Source organism: Coregonus clupeaformis, chromosome 17, assembly GCF_020615455.1.
Source record: "Coregonus clupeaformis isolate EN_2021a chromosome 17, ASM2061545v1, whole genome shotgun sequence".
Classification (NCBI taxonomy): Eukaryota; Metazoa; Chordata; class Actinopteri; order Salmoniformes; family Salmonidae; genus Coregonus; species Coregonus clupeaformis.
The window spans coordinates 42,343,665-42,363,855 of record NC_059208.1 but is presented as its reverse complement, the minus strand read 5'-3'; the positions used below and the strand labels follow the sequence as shown (position 1 = coordinate 42,363,855).

General features: G+C 42.6%; 1 protein-coding gene and 1 long non-coding RNA gene across 5 annotated transcripts in view; one reads left to right on the top strand and one right to left on the bottom strand.

Moving 5' to 3' along the window:
- Positions 1-2,652: 2,652 nt before the first annotated feature.
- Positions 2,653-7,104, bottom strand: LOC121586439. 2 transcript variants are annotated; one of them, XR_006003941.2, is made up of 5 exons: positions 6,689-7,104; positions 6,379-6,488; positions 6,166-6,215; positions 4,617-4,712; positions 2,653-3,700 (listed from the first exon to the last, which is right to left on the bottom strand). It is a non-coding gene; the product is annotated as an uncharacterized LOC121586439 (long non-coding RNA). The 2 variants fall into 2 exon arrangements; XR_006003942.2 differs by having other exon boundaries at positions 6,379-6,485.
- Positions 7,105-12,151: 5,047 nt separating this feature from the next.
- LOC121586438 (glutamate receptor ionotropic, kainate 5-like) overlaps positions 12,152-20,191 on the top strand; it is a 115,700-nt gene continuing 107,660 nt past the window's right edge. For 2 of the 3 annotated variants that reach the window (XM_041903113.2, XM_041903112.2), the window contains exons 1-2: positions 12,152-12,870; positions 17,083-18,930. The gene's annotated coding sequence lies outside the window, so the exon portion shown is untranslated. The remainder of the gene's footprint in view (positions 12,871-17,082; positions 18,931-20,191) is intronic. The other variant, XM_041903114.1, reaches the window with a different exon arrangement.

The following is a 20,191-nucleotide window of genomic DNA, read 5'->3' as shown; positions in this document are numbered from 1 at the left end:
ACAGGTGCACCTTGTGCTGGGGACAATAAAAGGCCACTCTAAAATGTGCAGTTTTGTCACACAACACAATGCCACAGATGTCTCAAGTTTTGAGGGAGTGTGCAATTGTGGCATGATGACTGCAGGAATGTCCACCAGAGCTGTTGCCAGAGAATGTAATGTTAATTTCTCTACCATAAGCCGCCTCCAACGTGGTCCTCTGTAGCTCAGCTGGTAGAGCATGGCGCTTGTAATGCCAAGGTAGTGGGTTCGATCCCCGGGACCACCCATACACAAAAATGTATGCACGCATGACTGTAAGTCACTTTGGATAAAAGCGTCTGCTAAATGGCATATTATATTATTATAGTTTTAGAGAATTTGGCAGTACGTCCAACCGGCCTCAGAACCGCAGACCACGTGTAACCACGCCAGCCCAGGACCTTCACATCCGGCTTTTTCAGCTGCGGGATCGTCTGAGACCAGCCACCCGGACAGCTGATGAAACCGGGTTTGCACAACCAAAGAATTTCTGCACAAACTGTCAGAAACTGTCTCATCTGTGTGCTTGTCGTCCTCACCAGGGTCTTGACCTGACTGCAGTTCGGTGCCGTAACCGACTTCAGTGGACAAATGTGGGCAAATGGAGAAGTGTGCTCTTCACGGATGAATCCCGGTTTCAACTGTACCGGGCAAATGGCAGACAGTGTGTATGGCGTCGTGTGGGCAAGAGGTTTGCTGATGTCAACGTTGTGAACATAGTGCCCCATGGTGGTGGTGGGGTTATGGTATGGGCAGGCATAAACTACAGACAACTAACACAATTGCATTTGAGATCCTGAGGCCCATTGTCGTGCCATTCTTCTGCCGCCATCTCCTCATGTTTCAGCATGATAATGCACGCCCCCATGTCGCAAGGATCTGTACACAATTCCTGGAAGCTGAAAATGTCCCAGTTCTTCCATGGCCTGCACACTCACCAGACATGTCAACCATTGAGCATGTTAGGGATGCTCTGGATCGACGTGTTTGACAGCGTGTTCCAGTTCCCGTCAATATCCAGCATCTTCGCACAGCCGTTGAAGAGGAGTGGGACAACATTCCACAGGCCACAATCAACAGCCTGATCAACTCTATGCGAAGGAGATGTGTCGCGCTGCATGAGGCAAATGGTGGTCACACCATATACTGACTGGTTTTCTGATCCACGCCCCTACCTTTTGTTTAAGGTATCTGTGACCAACAGATATCTGTATTCCTAGTCATGTGAAATCTGTAGATTAGGGCTTAATTTATTTATTTCAATTGACTGATTTATTTATTTGAACTGTAACTCAGTAAATTTTTGAAATTGTTGCATGTTGCGTTTATATTTTTGTTCAGTGTATATATATATTTTTAACGTGGAATGACCCACATACATTTGACGTGGAAATACCCTATTCACTTCCATACATTTTTCCGGCCCGGTACTGGGTTACCTTCAGACGAGTCTTGTGAGGCTTGTGGGTGTCGTAGAGCAAAACACATGTACGTATTCGTGAGAGTCTCAGATTTTGATGCTGGGGTCTTTAGTTTGTAGCCCAAACTGTTCAGACACTACAGACAGAAGTTGGCACATAGGCAGTACCGACTTCAGACGAGTCCCGTGACGCTTGTGGGGGTCGTAGATCAAAACATAGCTTTCCATAGTGGCGTCTTATCAGTTTTTAGCCCAAACCGTTCTGACTCTACAAACGTTTTCATGAGTAGACACATTTTCGGGATGTCTTCTGGTTTGATAAACACAACTGTAGCTCTGCCAACCTCCACCGCAGATGCGGAAGGCCAACATCGGCGGATATCTCTAGCTAAACAGACAGATTTTGATGGGGATTTTTAAATCATTAGCTTTCAAACTCGATTTGACACAGTGCATTCACAATCTGTTGTATTTCTTTGAATAAAATGCTCTCTCTTTCCATTTAATTTTCCTCCTTTTGTAGCGAGATAGCATGGCGGTTGGCCTTAATCGGTCTGTCAAGAGATTCAATGGGTTTTATTGGCAAGACAAATATAAGCTAATCGCTAAAGTACTTACTTGACATTATTTGTCTGAATCTATATATGTTTACTACACTGTAAACCCTAATAAGTTCACATAACTCAAAAATTATTTTGTAACAGATTACACAAAAATATTTCAGTGATGTTTTTAAATGTTTTAAGTTTACATAAAATAAAAATTACATTTACAGTTGCCTTAAATTATCTCAATGTTATCTTATAAATATTGATATTCCTCAACTTATAATTAGGGAGTAATTCACTCAAAACTTTCAATATTTTTCAACTCATATAATGTGGGAAATATACTCAACATTTTCAATATTTTTCAACTCATATAATGTGGGAAATACACTCAAAACTTTCAATATTCTTCAACTCATAAATGTGGGAAATACACTCAAAATATTAAATATTCTTCAACTCATATAATGTGGGAAATACACTCAACTTTCAATATTCTTCAACTCATATAATGTGTGAAATACACTCAAAATGTTCAATATTCTTCAACTCATAATGTGGGACATGCAATCAAAATTAATTCTAAACTGAAATACTGATGTCGGTCCATTACACAATTATAATCAGCGAATAATGTTAGAAAACATGAAAGTGACACCACAGTGACAATTTAACTTTTTTTTTATTCAACACAATGTGCTTTTAAAAAGGCACGAATCAAAAGGAGCTCAGTCAAAACAAAGTGCTTGTCATAAATTAAAACAAAAAAGGAAATGACTCCATAAAAACAAAATGTGTTTTAAAGTACATTAAGTGTTAATAGTTCCATATTCTGATAGTGGTCATTGCTACAGAGGGTAGATTCAGTATTTTGGGTCTCCATATCACATTATTCAGTAAACATTATGATAAAAACTCACAAAGGCTTCATGATAAAAATTCAATAAGATTCTAATTATAATCCATCCTCAACAGCAATGACAACTATTAGAATGTGGAGCCATTTAAAACGTTTTGGCACTTACTGTACCTTGAAGGCTGCAACTCACTTTTTTAAAATAAAACATTCAAATAAAAGTACTGGTTTCTACTGTGCCGTACTTCAACTGGCAACATCAAGGTAAGCATTAGGTCACACAACATTAAACATGTATAGTGCATGAATTCAACAGTCGTTTCCCACAAGTACAGTACAAAAACTTGGGCTTGGCAATACGTCAATGTTGTGATATTTATCTATTAACAATCAATGTATTAAATCTGAGGTAGAAGAGGCAAACAGTAACATATTAAACATGAGGTAGAAGAGGCAAATTATTACATTTGTAAAGAGGGGAAAAAAACAAAAAACATCCTCAATACTCAGCTCAACAAATAGTCCATTCTGAGTGATTCACTCATTGAACAAATCATTCTTCAGTGTCAGTAGACGCTCTTTCAGTGGTTTGTTGTCCTCAAGACACATCACAACTTTTTGGATAAATGTGAATGTAAGCTCGAGATTCTTTGGGTACTGTAGGTCTAGTGCATAGACATACCCAAAGAGCAGGAGAAATGAGTCAGCCAGGTGTGTGGGACCACTCACAAGTATTTCATCTTCCACGACAATACAGATGCTCTCAGGGCTGAAGAGGGCCGCATCAGTAGTATCATCAGTGACAACTGTCAGGAGAGCCACCGGAGTGTCAGTGAGGTCTGGACCATCTGCTGACTATAAAACACAAATAATACAAAAATGAGTTCAGCCCCTCAAGGATACAAATCATGCTAATGATGTCTAGACATTACGGTCACTTTGCACTTAGACTGCAACTAAGCTACATGTTTAAACTATTTTCTTTACACATGCTTATTATTTTATGTTAGTTTCACACCTACCTGTAAGCATACTTTTTGTTTAGTGGAATTCTTTATACTTACCTTTTCATTTATGTAATTTCTACATGTCAGTTTGCAGAATAACAACTCAAGGAAACTTCATAAACAGGTCCTGGGGGCTATTCCAGAAAGGAGGTTCAACAAACTGAGCCTAACCCTGAACTCAGAGTTGACTTACCCTGTGAAGTGAAACTGAGTTTTCAGTTACAGAACAGCTGATCTGAGTTAGGTAAGTTGACTCAGAGTACGTTAACTCGGAGTTGAGCTTGTGCCTGACGACTAGTAAAAAGCCATCATCAATGGAGCTCCGATACGGTTATTCACCATGGCAACGGGAGAAAACAGGAAGCAGACATTTTCTGGCTGCGGCTGTTATATAAATCACTGACAGAGTTTCAGATGCAGTCGTCTTTTCATTTTGAATTTAACATCACTTTATTTTATATTAGCCTTTAAGGAAGTGGTTGAATGTTGTTCAATGTTTTATATTAGGCTATTTTGTTTTATTTAAATCGGCTGGAAATGAAATATAAAAACATTTTATCTCATACTCAATGCGGCGACAAACTAGAAACACGGACTTTGAAATTACGTTGTTGGAAAAAATACAATTGGCTATACTGATGGTTTTCACATAACCTGCTTTCTGGAATGCCCCTCTGGTTCTCCTAGAGTTCTTTGAGTGATGTCATGTTTAAGCTGACTGAATAGCTAAGCAAAGGGATTGATAGTGAGGCCAGTACACTTACATTACAGGTCCTGAAAAACTTGGAGGCATCTTCACGCAGGTACACAGGAAGTGCACGAAGGACGAGGGCCCGTCTCATATTTACATCACGTTGTTCCTACATGGACAAAAAATATCCATTACAATAATAATTACACAAATATCAAAAACATTCATTGTACACTAATTATAGTAAAAATGAAAATGTTAAAAGATAAGCAAGTTAGTTATTAACAAGCAAAGCATCAAAGTTGTGTGCTTATAGATCTGCTATTTCTGTTGTTGTTCTTTGTATTTAACAAAGTATTAATAAAGGGTTCAAGTGATCAACTGTTGACCCCACAGTTGAGATAAAAACATTTAGAGAAATAGCAAAAGAATGACTGTGGAAACACAAAATAAAACCAATTATTAGTGTAATCCTCTCACCAGGCTCGAATTTGACTCTCACGATATTACCTTATTTAGAATATCTGAACAGCATGGGATATTAGGTGAGAAGGACATCTCCAATAAGAATCCCTATTGTAAACTTGCTAGGGTGAATGACAAATTGGGTATTAACTTCAGATAGAATGATTATAGACTTGGTTATTGTTATAAGGATATGCTTTCCCATGCATTAAATGAAACTGAAACAGTAAATGACTCCACCAATACAACAGACATAAGGTTCAAGATCTATATTAATCAAATGTTCAATGTATCACATCAAAATAAATACAAATTATAAACCCCAATGATTTTTCCACAACCCCATGTCCAAATTATTTGCAAGCTTGCTTATTAAACCCTGGGCGCGCGTTGGAGCTCATAAAAAAAATGACGACATACATAAAGTCCCGAAGTCCACCCCACATTTGTAGTTACTCACTACTTGTAGATAATGCCTCAGCAAAATATAGTAGTTCCGTGCAGGTGTCCTCACAAGATCCACAGCGAACACAGCTATCAATGCAGCCAGTACTCGGTAGCAGCAACAGACATCCGTTGGAAACCCGAACTGATCGTCACAAGCAATTCTCTCCAAGTCTTGCACGATGCTAGGCTAACCTCTAGGATGTCGAATGTCTCCACAATTCGACGGCAGCTTCAGTCTCCACTTGGTCTTTCTTAACTAAATAATAAACACTCTCTTATAGAAATAAAATCAGGATTTCCCTTAAAAAAACTCTGTAGGTATGGTTTTGTTCTCTCTTTATCGTTTCCTTTGGTCGTTTTTCCTTCACCAACCCCACTAACGTCTCTCCTCTCCCTTCTTTCAACTTTTCCCTCCCTTTTCTTTCCCGGCAACCAGTCCACTCTCCCATTGGCCACAACTTAACAAGTTAGCTCATTGGTCAAAACTTTAACGAGATACGTGGGAAATTTAAACTTAAAAGTAAACCAACCTATTCACTTGTAAAACATTTTTAAACATTGCTTCAAAAAGAAATGCATTAATGACATTACAAATCAGGAGCTATTCGATCACCTTTTAAATCTAATACCAATGAATTATAACAAATACACTCTATACTTGGTTTTAGCAATGTATTACATTAGTAACACTATTTCATAATACATCCTACCTGAACTGTTAAAAGGATTTCGAGATGATCTCACAACCACACACTTGAGCCTAGGAAGAAATACAAACACAGGCCTGGTTAGCATCATGATAACACACTCACATTATGTTGTTTAGCATTGTTCGTTTCACGCTAGCACACACGTACACACAGCTCGATAACGTATAATATTTACTGTGTAAGGCAGACACTTATTGAAATAAGTATACTCACAGTACGCACTTGCATTACCGGCGAACAGCGAAAACTCATGGACCTTCCTCCACCGTCAATGTCCCGGGCAAACATGCATTATGGGAAATGTAGTTCATCCAGGAGACCTGCTGATAACGTTACACCGTTGTAAGATGAAGTAACGTAACGTATTTGTCACATATTTAACAACTTCTAAAGTTACAATTACTTGGATTTTTAAACTATTTACAACAAATATTCACTGTGCACATTGTACAAATGTATTCCCAGTTCCACATTTAAGACTATCGAAATTAAATTTGAAAAAAACAACATTAGAGTTACTTACCAAATCAGAGGTGATGATAAGATGGCGCTTAAGAAAACGAAGGCAATAAGACTAATGATAAAAACGGAGGTGGTGGTGGTTTCAAGCGGGCAGCATAAAAGTGCGCATTGCAAACAAATTAAAACAAATGAAACTGTGTTCCACATCCCCGCATCAAGGCAAATTCAAGATGGCTGACTCAGCTTTCCTGAGGGAGAGATGACCCACCCACCAGAACGTCATGACGTCGATAACGTCATGACACTACCTAAACTTTTTTGAGCGTTCCACACAAATTACCTATAAAATATTGAGCCCTCTTCAATTAAAGTGGCATAAATCTCAACAGAGCTCAACACTTTATAGTTTGGTCAACTGCATAACGACATTTGACTGTTATGACCTTATTACTTATGAGCTAGTACAACTGTTTGGGATTACAGTGTATGTTACTAGTCAACAATGACCCATTCTCCCTTGCTCCGAGTGAGCTGAAGGGTCTGTGAATTACAAAGCCCACTTACGAAAAGGGTCCCCAAAGGTAGGTAAACTAGGCCTCGGTTCAAATAGAGATAGATTATTTGGCATGGGGAAGCTATTTAGTTGTGTATTTGTGGTAACAAATCCGTTGACAGCAGTTGATGCGGTGGGGGGGAGGTCTAAAGATGCCGACTTTTGGCAGCTGTCTGGGTTAGAGAGGCAGCCAAGTCCTAATGGTGTCATTCCCACCAGGCTTAGTTAGAATGCCAGAGAATTCTGAGCCCTGGTCAGAGTGGAACTGAAATTGACCTGGGTTTCTTTTTCAAGGAGCATGTCTGCAATGCGGGCAGGTAGGCAGTTAAGGCAATGAGACACTTGTACTTCCAAATGAAGCATCAAGCTCTAAGTACCTTCACTTCACTTCCTATGGCTTGTATGGATCGCGGGGGCATTGTTCAAACTGAATGGCCGCTGTTGAACTGATATAGACCCTGAGATTAAGGATAAGTCTCTTATTTAGTGAGATCATGAATGATCATATTTACCTGTTTCACACTAAAGTGCTGACATATTTACCTGTTTCACACTAATGTGCTGACATATTTACCTGTTTCACACTAAAGTGCTGACCCGAACCACACTGTGCTGGTTTGGATATTTTATTTTCACATTGTCCTTTTAAAACACGGTTCCAGCAACTATGGTGAATGCGTAACCTGGCCAGCTCAGTACAGCTTGGCTCGGTTTAGCTCAGTAGTGTGAAAAGCCCTAAATAACTATTTTGCTGTGTCTGAATGATCTGAAATCCAGCAAATGTCAAGAAGATCCAGCAAACGTCAGCAATTCTTGGATACAAGCATTGGTGCCTTGAGACAGGGCATGGTGCATCTGCCACTTGCTCCATGTGTCTACTACATTAAGCAGTGAAAGCCTCTAACAACTCTTACCACTGATTCGTGTGACATATTTTTGTTGTTGTTGTTGATTTATTAGGATCCCCATTAGCCAACGCCAATGGTGACAGCAAGTCTTACTGGGGTCCAACACATAATGAAAAAGACATTACAGACAAAATACTTTACAATTTACATACATTTAAAAACATTAACATGTTGTGTGTGTGTGTGTGTGTGTGTGTGCGCGTCTATCACTTTTACATATGTCAGTACATACACACAACAAGGAGGTCACATGGGGGAGAGGTGTTGCTTTATTCGTTTTTTGAAAACAGACATTAGAGAGGCAGGAGCCCAATAAGTTCAAGCTTGGTTTGTTTTCGACACTCCTGAGGTGAGAATCTAGACCAGGGGTATTCAACTCTTCCCCTATGAGGTCCGGAGCCTGCTGGTTTTCTGTTTTACCTGATCATTAAATGCACCCACCTGGTGTCCCAGGTCTAAACAGTCCCAGATTAGAGGGGAACAATGAAACAAATGCAGTGGAACTGACTTTGAGGTCCAGAGTTGAGTTTGAGGGATCTAGACGGTGGTGAGACGGGAGTGTTTAACCTGCCAAAGGTTTGTGTCAAGACTTGTCACATGTCACGTAATCACTTTGTCCATGTCAATATCAATGTTGAAACTCCCTTTTGACATTTCGGAGCTTCACTGAATCATTGGAGCATTTCACATTAGGACGTTCAGTGTCCATTTCTGCTCAACCGTGCTTTCAGAATTTATATTATGGCTATTCGTCATAGTTACTTCATTTTCTCTTCTTCGCACCTCAAATTTGGATGATGAACTAGAGTAGCCACACAAACAAGATAGATTAACTCATCTAGGCATTACAGTAGTGAAATCTCAGCAATTCATTTTCTCAGCCAGATCATATTTCACAATTTGCGTCATGCTAAATTTGCAACATGCTAAATACGCCAAATGGTGACGCTAATGTCAGTTGTTCCCACCCAACTGTCTGGAATGGGAAAAAGGGGGAGGCTTTAACATGTAGGCGCCCTACTAGCCAGCAGCCACAGCTGAGACCTAAAATGGCCCCTGTGTGATTGATGACTAGCCCATCTAAATAAACAACAACAGAAATGTGTCCACTGCTGGGCAAGCGTGGACTCCATAAAGCCCAAATCCAGTCTGGCTGACACAGCTAGTCCCTTTTGTTAGTGAATGTGTCCCTTTACTGTCGTGTGAGAGTTGTGTGTGAAAACTGGTTTGAGAGGATGTATTCTTCCTGGTTTGAGAGGATGTTTTCTTCCTGGTTTGAGGGGACATGTCCTTCCTGTTTTGAGAGGATGTGTTCTTCCTGGTTTGAGGGGACCTGTCCTTTCTGTTTTGAGAGGATGTAGTCTTCCTGGTTTGAAGGGACATTTCCTTCCTGTTTTGATAGGATGTATTCTTCCTGGTTTGAGGGGACATGTCCTTCCTGTTTTGAGAGGATGTAGTCTTCCTGGTTTGAGGGGACATGTCCTTCCTGTTTTGAGAGGATATATTCTTCCTGGTTTGACGGGACATGTCCTTCCTGTTTTGAGAGGATGTATTCTTCCTGGTTTGAGGGGACATGTCCTTCCTGTTTTGAGAGGATGTATTCTTCCTGGTTTGAGGCGACATTCTTTTCCTGTTAATCTTTTCTCTGTAGTTTCTAGTCTAGAATCATTTCCTCACATTTACAGTCGCACACGCTGTTATTTTCTGCACATAATTCAAGTCCTGTGCACCATCTTTTTGACCTGTGGTTCTCCTGGCCAAGCCGCCTCTCCACAGTAGCACTCATTCAGATGTGGCATCTGGCATTGCTGAGAACAGGCGCTACATGCTTGTATTTTTGCCCAGCCTTGCCACAACCTATGCCCTCACCATGACGCGTATGTGTGTCCCGAGTGTGTGCCTCCATACATCTTCATTCGTCATACTACACCACCCCCCCCCCACCACATACCTCGACATCATTGCCCTTCATTGCTTCCCTCCCTCTCTCTCTATCCTCCCCGCCGTCTCAATCCTCTTTTACTCCACCCTCTCTCTTATTCACCTTGTTTCTCCCCCAATGCGTCACTCTCCTGCTCCCTCTCTTCTCTCCTTTCCTCGTTCACTCACTCATTCATAGTAGAGCGTATGTGACCGGCATGCTGAGAGCCTAATCATTATTCCACAGGCGAGGTATGGCTGAATGTCAGTTCTCTTCTTTTCTACCTCCCCCCTTCTCTCTCTCTGTCTCGCTCCCTCACCCACTATCGTTCTCCGGTTATCCCCTTCATAGTTTTCCTAACACACCTCTCTGACTCTCTCTCTCTCTTTCTCTATCGCTCTCTCTGGCTTTCCCCTCCATAGTGTTCTCAGGCTGTGGTGAACAGTGGGACCACACAGACAGGCCCTGAAAGGAGAGGACAGGAAGAGTGAACGGGGACAATACAATACCACAGTTGTTACATGCCGATAAAGGGACATGGGAGCACGCTGCCCTTAAGCAGGGGACACTAATGTCAAGCTGTGTGTGTGTGAATGCATTCGCGTGTGCTGGTATGTTACAGTGTGTGTGTGTGTCTGTATGTCTGTGTGTAGATGTGTGTTCATTTTTTGTATGTGTGTGTAGCTAGACATTTGTATTTGGCTCAAGTACTTGGTTTCCAGTGTTTTCCAATACATCTCGGCTGGCTCTGATCAGTTTTATAGTTTCAATTCTGACATACTAGACATTCCCGGCCGTGTCTCATCCTTCTGAATATCTAGGCAGTATTGATTTCATGATCGGTCGTGACTCGATTTGTTCTTACTTAATTCGTATACATTTGCATCACCTCACATTCGATTTCCCCCTTTTTTCCCGCTTTTCCTTTTTCTTGTTTTATCTCTTCCTGTCAATTGTCCTAATCTCATATAAAGATCTGAAGCTAGCTATGTTCTTTATATCAATAACGTCCCAGTGAGTGGTTCTCATTTCCTGCTTTATCCTAAGCACCCAGTGGCAGTTACACCATAGAAATACCATGAATAGTGCCAGACCCAATGAAAATGGATATAGAGATTATGTGTGCACCATTGATTTAGGGAGCTTTCCATAGAAAATGCTTTATTGTGATTCCTATAGCCTATGTGCCTGTTTTTGTGTAGTGTAGGGTATGTGTGTGTGTGTGTGAGAGAGAGAGAGAGAGAGAGAGGGAGAGAGAGAGAGAGAGAGAGAGAGAGAGAGAGAGAGAGAGAGAGAGAGAGAGAGAGAGAGAGAGAGAGAGAGAGAAAATGAGAATGAGAATGAGAATGAGAATGAGAATGAGAATGAGAATGAGAAAGAGGGGAAGGGGGAGGGGAGTACCTATACATCATGCCCCAGGGGGGCTCTACTTTGAGAGGGAGAGAGGATGAAAGAGGGAAGGAAAGAGGAAAAGGGAGGTAAATATAATTGATTGTGAGGGACGGTACGAAACACTCCTGTAAGGCATAAGGTTTATGAGCCCTGTCTCCCCCTGTGATCAGGCATTCCCTTTCCCTCTATCCTATCCTCCCTGGATGCTGCTACACACACACACATACACGCAAACACATTCACACACACACATACATACACACACATACATACATGTACACACACACACACATACAAACACACACATACACACTCACACACACACATATACAGACACAAACATACACACACATACACACACACACATACACACACACACATACACACACACACACATACACACACACACACACACAAACACACACACACACACACACATACAAACACACACACACACACACATATACACATACAAACATGTCCTCAGTGATTGATTTTTTCTCTCACATTGCCATTCATCTGCCTTATGTTTTTTAACCGCAGGTTGAGTCTGTCTGTCTGTCTGTGTGTGTGTGTGTGTGCACTGTATGCTTGCGTTTGTTACTATGATTTATAAACAGAATATTATGTGCTTTGTAGTGTGTGGATAGAGAGAGAGAGAGCGAGAGAGAGAGAGAGAGGGGGGGGGATTGGAGAGAGCTGAAGAGGTATGGAGATATAATGAAGAGAGAGAGCGCGCAAGAGCTTGCTGGTAGTGCTGAATGCAGTCAGTTCCTTCACTAGCCCCACACTGTGGAAATACAGCGAGCCCAATACTGAGGGACAACAGGAAGAGAGGTGTTAGATAGAAAAGAGAGGAGTCAAAAATAAAAGGGGGAACAGAGGAACAATTACGCAGCTTTCACTCATCTCCAAATGGACTGGTCTTTATGAAGAAGAGGTGCACCACAGAAACACAGAGAGGAGGGGGTCGATTTCTGTCATCTTCATGTGACAGCCTGTAGAGCCGTAACCGGGGTGTCATTGCGACAGCATTTGCTCTGCATGTATTTGAGTGTGTATCCGTCTACCTGTCAATAGAGTCTGGAGCTGTGGTTGGCTCTTGGAAAGAAAGTGATCTGTCGTTCTGTTTGGAAACAGGGATTTGGACGGGACGGCTTTTGGGGAATTTGGGGAATGCTTGAAGGACACAGACCTGATAGGGTCCTAGTGTTTCTATTGCGACCGCACCACACATCTCTCCTCTCCTCTGCTCCTCTCCTCCGTTTTCTCCCTTGTTTTCCCCCCTTCCTCCTCCTCCCATTCTCTCTTTTCGCTCTCTTTTTCCCGGCGCTGGCGCACACGCTCATAATAGCCGTCCATTTGGCATTTGGCTGAGGGCTCCCTCACTCGCTCTCCGTGGCAACCGCTAACCGCTAATCTAGCAGGGGCTAACCGTTCGTTCGCCCATGGAAAGGGGACTGAGATGGGTAAGTGTGGGGTTTTTCCCTCTCCTCTTTTCTCCCCCTTTTCTTCTCCTCCTCCTCCCTCTTTCTCATCCCCTTTCTTCTTTCTGTCACGTCTTTATCTCGCTGGTCATTATTTGTCAATTTTTCTCCATCAATCACCCCTCACCCCCCGTTTTCGAAATTGACTACGGTCATCCATCAGCTATCTTATCGCCCCCCTCTGTCTTTCGCTCCCCTCTTTTCCTGTTTCTCGTTCCCTCGTTTCTTTCATCACTCATTCCCTCCGTCACCCAGCCATCCATCGAGGGTGCATACAGATGAACGAGACTGGACGGCCACCAACGTTCAGCCTAAACCAAGGTGTTTTGGGTCACAAACCGTCACTCACAGCGAACTCCCCACCCCCGGAATCCCTATTTCTCCAGATAACCCCGCTCCATTCTTCCCCCAAGTTCCCTCACCCCTACTCCACCTCCATGATACCCCCACACCACTAACCACCAGCATCATCTCAGCCCCATAGACTCAGACATATTTTTGTCAGTGTCTGAAAAGCCATAAGGAATGTATGGCTGTATGCTAATGCTAACACTAGCCGGCACAAGCTGTGTTTTCTGTTACTGTGTGTCTCCATCAGGTTGGGTTGCTGCAGTGGTTTAAACTCCGGAGGCAGGGTCCTGTTGTGCCATAGACTGCAGGCGACGTTCGGGGATAGAACACAGCAATGACAAACCAGTGTTCAATAATGCTATAGCTACACCTCAGGGGATGTTTTGGGTTCTCGTGCACATACACACACACACCCTGACTCACATTAATTCTTTAACAAGATGCATACAACCATGAAAACACAGATGCAGAAAGGGGTACAGACACACACACGCACTGCTTTGCCATCTGGCCGTACCACAGGTTTCTCCATTCTGAGACGTATATGGTGCTTTAGCATATAAAGATGCAAAGATGACCTGTGGCTAAAACAACCTGAAGCCTTGCCTAATAATGACAAAAATGAGAGAAAACTGTGATTTAAAAACAATGTCTCATGGGTTTGGAAATTACATTGAAATAGAGCAAACCAGCACTTATTTTGTCTGTGCCTAAATTTATAACCCAGATGATAAATCAGGCAATGCTTAGTGGACATTACTCATTTTTAAAAGGCTTGTGATATCAGTTGCAACTGTATCTTTCCCACTGGAAAGCCATTCATACTCGTATTGCAGTTGCCCCTAAGCACAGATCCAGGGTCAGTTTATGTTTAATCTTTGAATGGTTTACGGTTAGGGCAGAGGTGAGGAAGAGCTGATCTGAGATCTGTTATAAGGGGCATCCTCCGCCTGTAGCCTTTCTCTCCATCCAGCTAATTTGCCTGCCATCACCATTCACCATCACGCCACATGAACTCCAAACTCCTACTCATCACACACACCACACACACTTTCAGTTCTCACACACTCAAACATCTTTCTATCTGTCTCCCAAGAGTTGAAAGCATCCACACATAGAATTCTCTCACAATAGGTATATTCGAGCTGTTGTACTTTGCAGATGCACTTTCGGCTGGAGTGTTGCAGTGAAGCCGGGTAGCTCCATGTGCTAAGTGCTAAATCGGAGTGTAGTTGCTAGTCGGTAGCTACATGTGGAACACAGAGGCCACTTGACCGCCGTCCCCCGCTAAGGCAGGCAAGCTGCGGGCGTTCGGCTCCAGCTGCCACTGATGCCGTTATGTAAAGGGCGCTAACGTTAGGCAAATGTTAGTCAAATGTTGGTAGAATGTCACATAACATACCGTTATCTCCAATTTCCACCGCTGTGGCTATACTTTCAAACCCCCCCCTTTTGAACAGCCTCTGCATTTTCTGAAATGAACGCCCTTGGTGGTAATGTATATGATATGACAACGCTGCTAATGTCATAGCAACAGTGAGGGAACATTTAGACAGCGTACGTTTGCAGCAGTGCGGCCTTTAATGCTCATTAGTACAGAGTGTAAATGTTGATGTTACAGGGAGAATACAATATAGTCCTCCTTGTATGTGTAAACACTTACTTAGAAGAGCATGCACTATATATACAAAAGTATGTGGACACCCCTTGAAATTAGTGGATTCGGCTATTTCAGCCACACCCGTTGCTGACAGGTGTTTAAAATCGAGCACACAGCCCTGCAATCCCCATAGACAAACATTGGCAGTAGAATGGCCTTACTGAAGAGCTCAGTGACTTTCCACGTGGCACCGTCATGGGATGCCACCTTTCCAACAAGTCAGTTCGTCAAATTTCTGCCCTGCTAGAGCTGCCCCGGTCAACTGTAAGTGCTGTTATTGTGAAGTGCAAATGTCTAGGAGCAACAACGGCTGAGCTGTGAAGTGATAGGCCACACAAGCTCACAGAACGGGACCGCTGAGTGCTGAAGCGTGTAGCGTGTAAAAATCGTCTGTACTTAGTTGCAACACTCACTAGCGAGTTCCAAACGGCCTCTTGAAGCAATGTCAGCACAAGAACTGTTCATCGGGAGCATAATGAAATGGATTTCCATGGCCGAGATGCCGCACACAAGCCTAAGATCACCATGCGCAATGCCAAGCGTCGCCTGAAGTGGTGTAAAGCTCGCTGCCATTGGACTCTGGAGGAATGGAAACGCGTTTTCTGGAGTGATGAATCACGCTTCACCATCTGGTAGTCCGACGGATGAATCTGGGTTTGACGGATGCCAGGAGAACACTACCTGCCCGAATGCATAGTGCCAACTGTAAAGTTTGGTGGAGGAGGAATAATGGTCTGGGGCTGTTTTTCATGGTTCGGGCTAGACCCCTTAGTACCAGTGAAGGGAAATCTTAACGTTACAGCATACAATGACATTCTAGACGATTCTGTGCTTCCACCTTTGTGGCAACAGTTTGGGGAAGGCCCTTTTCTGTTTCAGCATGACAATACCCCCGTGCACAAAGCGAGGTCCATACAGAAATGGTTTGTTGAGATCAGTGTGGAAAAACTTGACTGGCCTGCATAGAGCCCTGACCAACCCCATCGAACACCTTTGGGATTAATTGGAACACCGACTGCGAGCCAGGTCTAATCGCCCAACATCAGTGCCCGAATTCACGAATGCTCTTGTGGCTGAATGGAAGCAAGTCCCTGTAAGTCCCCAGTCACCCGAGCCACGGACTGTTCACACTGTTACCACCTGGCAAGCAGTCTCGGACCAACAGGCTACGAGGAATCTACTACCACCAGGCCCATCCGACTGCTGAACAGCTAACTCTAGCTGTCTCCCTGCACAGACCTGCACCTCAGAGACTATCTGCACCTTAGAGATTATTTGCACCGACTACCCACACATCCAACCCTTACACACAAACACACACACACACACACACACACACACACACACCCACACGCACTCAAAACTCTCACACACACATACACACAGTCAATGCTGCTGTTCTATTATACAATTTATTCCACTGCGTGACCAAGTCACTACCCAATTTATATTTGTAAATACAGTCCATTATTACTACTTACTACCGCATTACTTGCACTAATTAATTAATTGCACTCCTGCCTACTGCCTTTCTTATTACTTCTATTTTTGACCTTTTATTGTTATTCATGTTACTGACTAATGTACTGCATTGTTGAGGGAGTCAGCACAAAAGCATTTCAATGCACTTTTTATCCCTGCTGTAAACTGTGTATGTGACAAATAAAAAGTTATACTAACATTAATTCCTGAGTTGAACCAATAGTGCTGTTTACCTTGAAACAAAGTATGATTTCAAGTCAGCGGAACCATACATTTTAAATTGGATGAACAATAATAGTTTGCATAACTACAAAGGTGGCTGTGCCTGCTATAAAGTTCTTATGAAATTGATGTTGTAATTGAACATGGCCCCCTGACAAATAGATGAAATAAAATCCAATAAAATGTTGCATTTTTACAAAGCATTTTCTGGGAGACTGAATAATGACTGTGGGTATACAGTATGATGTTGAAATGCTGAAACACTCTCTCTCTCTCTCTCTCTCTCTCTCTCTCTCTCTCTCTCTCTCTCTCTCTCTCTCTCTCTCTCTCTCTCTCTCTCTCTCTCTCTCTCTCTCTCTCTCTCTCTCTCTCTCTCTCTCTCTCTCTCTCTCTCTCTCTCTCTCTCTCTCTCTCTCTCTCTCTCTCTCTCTCTCTCTCTCTCTCTCTCTCTCTCTCTCTCCCTTTCTCTTTCATTACAGATCCCAAATCACCCCTGGAGACTACTTTTCCACCTGGCGTCCATTTCCTGCCCTGCCAAGGGCCACACTTCCCTCCATGGGGCCACTCTTCTGTGTGATAACCTCTAGAGTACCCCGCGTCCTTCACACCTAAAGACTTTGCATCAAGCTTGCTTCCTTTGGCGGTGCCATGGCAACCCGTTCCGTTCAAAGCCTCAGTGTTTTGCTGCCACGTTGAATGAAGAGCGGATTTGGGGTAATTTTTATGTATGATGACAAGTGGATGTGAGAACTAAAAGATAGGAAAGCCATTGGTACCCGTGAATTTCCTGCCAAGATGTCTCACACGAGATGATGCGGCTGTCATGTAGGAAGTACAGTAATGTATTGGATTCTGAAAATCCTCAAGAATTTTCATTCCAGATAATCTTGGTTCAACATAAATACTTTTTGTATCATGCTGTGATCTACAAAGCAGTGGATTAACTCTCAGAACCCAGAACTGATAGATAATTTGACATTTCAACTAGGTTATTATCTGCCAATCTCTTCTCTCATATTCCCATCATTTCAGTTTTGTTTTTGAGTAGCCTAATTATTTTTGCCTTAATCAAAGAGACCGCGTGAAATTCTTCCTGCCCTCCCGGTGAAACAAACAAATTACAAAAAAAGGTGTAGATAAGGAAGAGAGAGATAGAAAGAGAGAGATTATCAAAGAAAACTAATCAAGTGGGGAACAGATGTAGAGAATCTAAAAAGAGGAACGTGAGAGAGAGGGAGGCTGAGAGTCAGGCTGACATTTTCAGAAGCCCAGTTATAGAGGAGAGCAGAGAGAAAGGAGAGAATCCGTAGGGAAGGTTGGGCAGGGGGAAGGATAGAGTGGGGGTCTGGGTAAGAATAAGGGGGCCATTTCAGTCAGAGAGTGGGGTAACGGTAGGATCCCAACCTTTAGACTGACACACACTAGTGTCATTGGCATTCTCTACACTGCCTTCCTCGCTGTTCCTCAGGCGACAAAAAAAACGAGGGGGAGGGAGTGAAAGAGAGCGAAAACGTGTGCTTCTGAACGATTGTACTGTTGCCACAATCGGGGCCAATTAAGACAATTGTATTATATGCCTTCATCTTGCCAGTCAGGTGGGAGAGATAGACAGAGAGAGGAAGAGAGAGAGGGAACTGAAAGAGAGAGGGGAACAGGTGCCACAGATACACGTCATTATCGCCTTTCTCTTTAATTTAGTCCCCCCCCCCTCTTTTCATCTCAGATCATTTTTTAGGGCTGTTCGCCTGTTTGCCGAAAGTGAAGGCGGGAGATAGAAAGGGTAATTTTTTTTCCAATTGAAACAGAATGTTCTTTTTCTCCCCGGCTCTTTTATTTGTTAGCAGCACACACTCTTTCATTCTGCCCACTCTTCATCGCTCCACCAGGGCAGAAAGCTAGATACTTCACCTCTGTCTAAATCCCTTTTTCACTGCTGTTGGATATTTTTCTCTCCTCTAGAAAATGTATCCTTTTCCACCCTAAGGGAATATTTTCCTATTAAAGAACAAACAGGATAGGACATTACTCCTATATAGGTTTTCCCCATAATACACCATATCACCATATCAAGAAGAAAACACTGCTTGGTGAAAAGAAAAAGAAAACTCTCCCAAAGCCCTAACTTCAAACCCAGAGACCCAGTCCCACGCGACACACACCAACCCCCTTCTCTTCCCCCCCTCCCTCCGCCTTCCCCTCCTCTCGGATCTTACTCCTCTCTCTCCATTCCTTTTATCCGTGGGGTATCCCACTCCCCGCTGGGACTAAGCCGGCTTGCATCCGTGGGAATCTTTTGATATCGCTCCTGGTGTTGTCTGATTCATTCTGTGAGTATACTGCTCTTTCCTCTCTCTCTCCCGTCTCATTTGGTGTGTGAGTGCGTCACTGTGTGTCTACTTTACAGGTACCTTGCCTCTTGTTAAGGCTTCTCTCCGTTATGTTTGATTATAGTGGCGAGCTTGTATTAATGCTCTCTAGTAAAGGGTAGACCGGTTTAGTCGGTGTGTGTGTGTGTGTCTGTCTGTCTGTGTGTGGGTTTTTGTGTATGTGTGTGAGATGTATTTACAGTGCATTCGGAAATTATTCAGACCCCTTGACTTTTTCCACATTTTGTTACATTACAGCCTTATTCTAAAATGAATTAAATTGTTTTCTTTGTGTGTGTCTGTCTGTCTGTCTGTCTGTGTGTGGGTTTTTGTGTATGTGTGTGAGATGTATTTACAGTGCATTCAGAAAGTATTCAGAACCCTTGACTTTTCCCACATTTTGTTACGTTACAGCCTTATTCAAAAATTGATTAAATTGTTTTATTTTCTCATCAATCTACACACAATACCCCATAATGATAAAGCAAAAATATGTTTTTAGAAATTTGTGCAAATGTATAAAAAAAACTGACATCACATTTACAGTTGAAGTCGGAAGTTTACATACACTTAGTCATTAAAACCTATTTTCCAACCACTCCACAAATTTCTTGTTAACAAACTATAGTTTTGGCAAGTCGGTTAGGACATCTACTTTGTGCATGACACAAGTAATCTTTCCAACAATTGTTTACAGACAGAGTATTTCACTTATAATTCACTGTATCACAATTCCAGTGGGTCAGAAGTTTACATACACTAAGTTGACTGTGCCTGTAAACAGCTTGGAAAATTCCAGAAAATGATGTCATGGCTTTAGAAGTTTCTGATAGGCTCATTTACATAATTTGATTCAATTGGAGGTGTACCTGTGGATGTATTTCAAGGCCTACCTTCAAACTCAGTGCCTCTTTGCTTGACATCATGGGAAAATCAAAAGAAATCATCCAAGACCACAGAATAAAAAATTGTAGACCTACACAAGTCTGGTTCATCCTTGGGAGCAATTTCCAAACACCTGAAGGTACCACGTTCATCTGTACAAACAATGGTATGCAAGTATAAACACCATGGGACCACGCAGCCGTCATACCGCTCAGGAAGGAGACGTGTTCTGTCTCCAGAGATGAACGTACTTTGGTGCGAAAAGTGCAAATCAATCCCAGAACAACAGCAAAGGACCTTGTGAAGATGCTGGAGGAAACAGGTACAAAAGTATCTA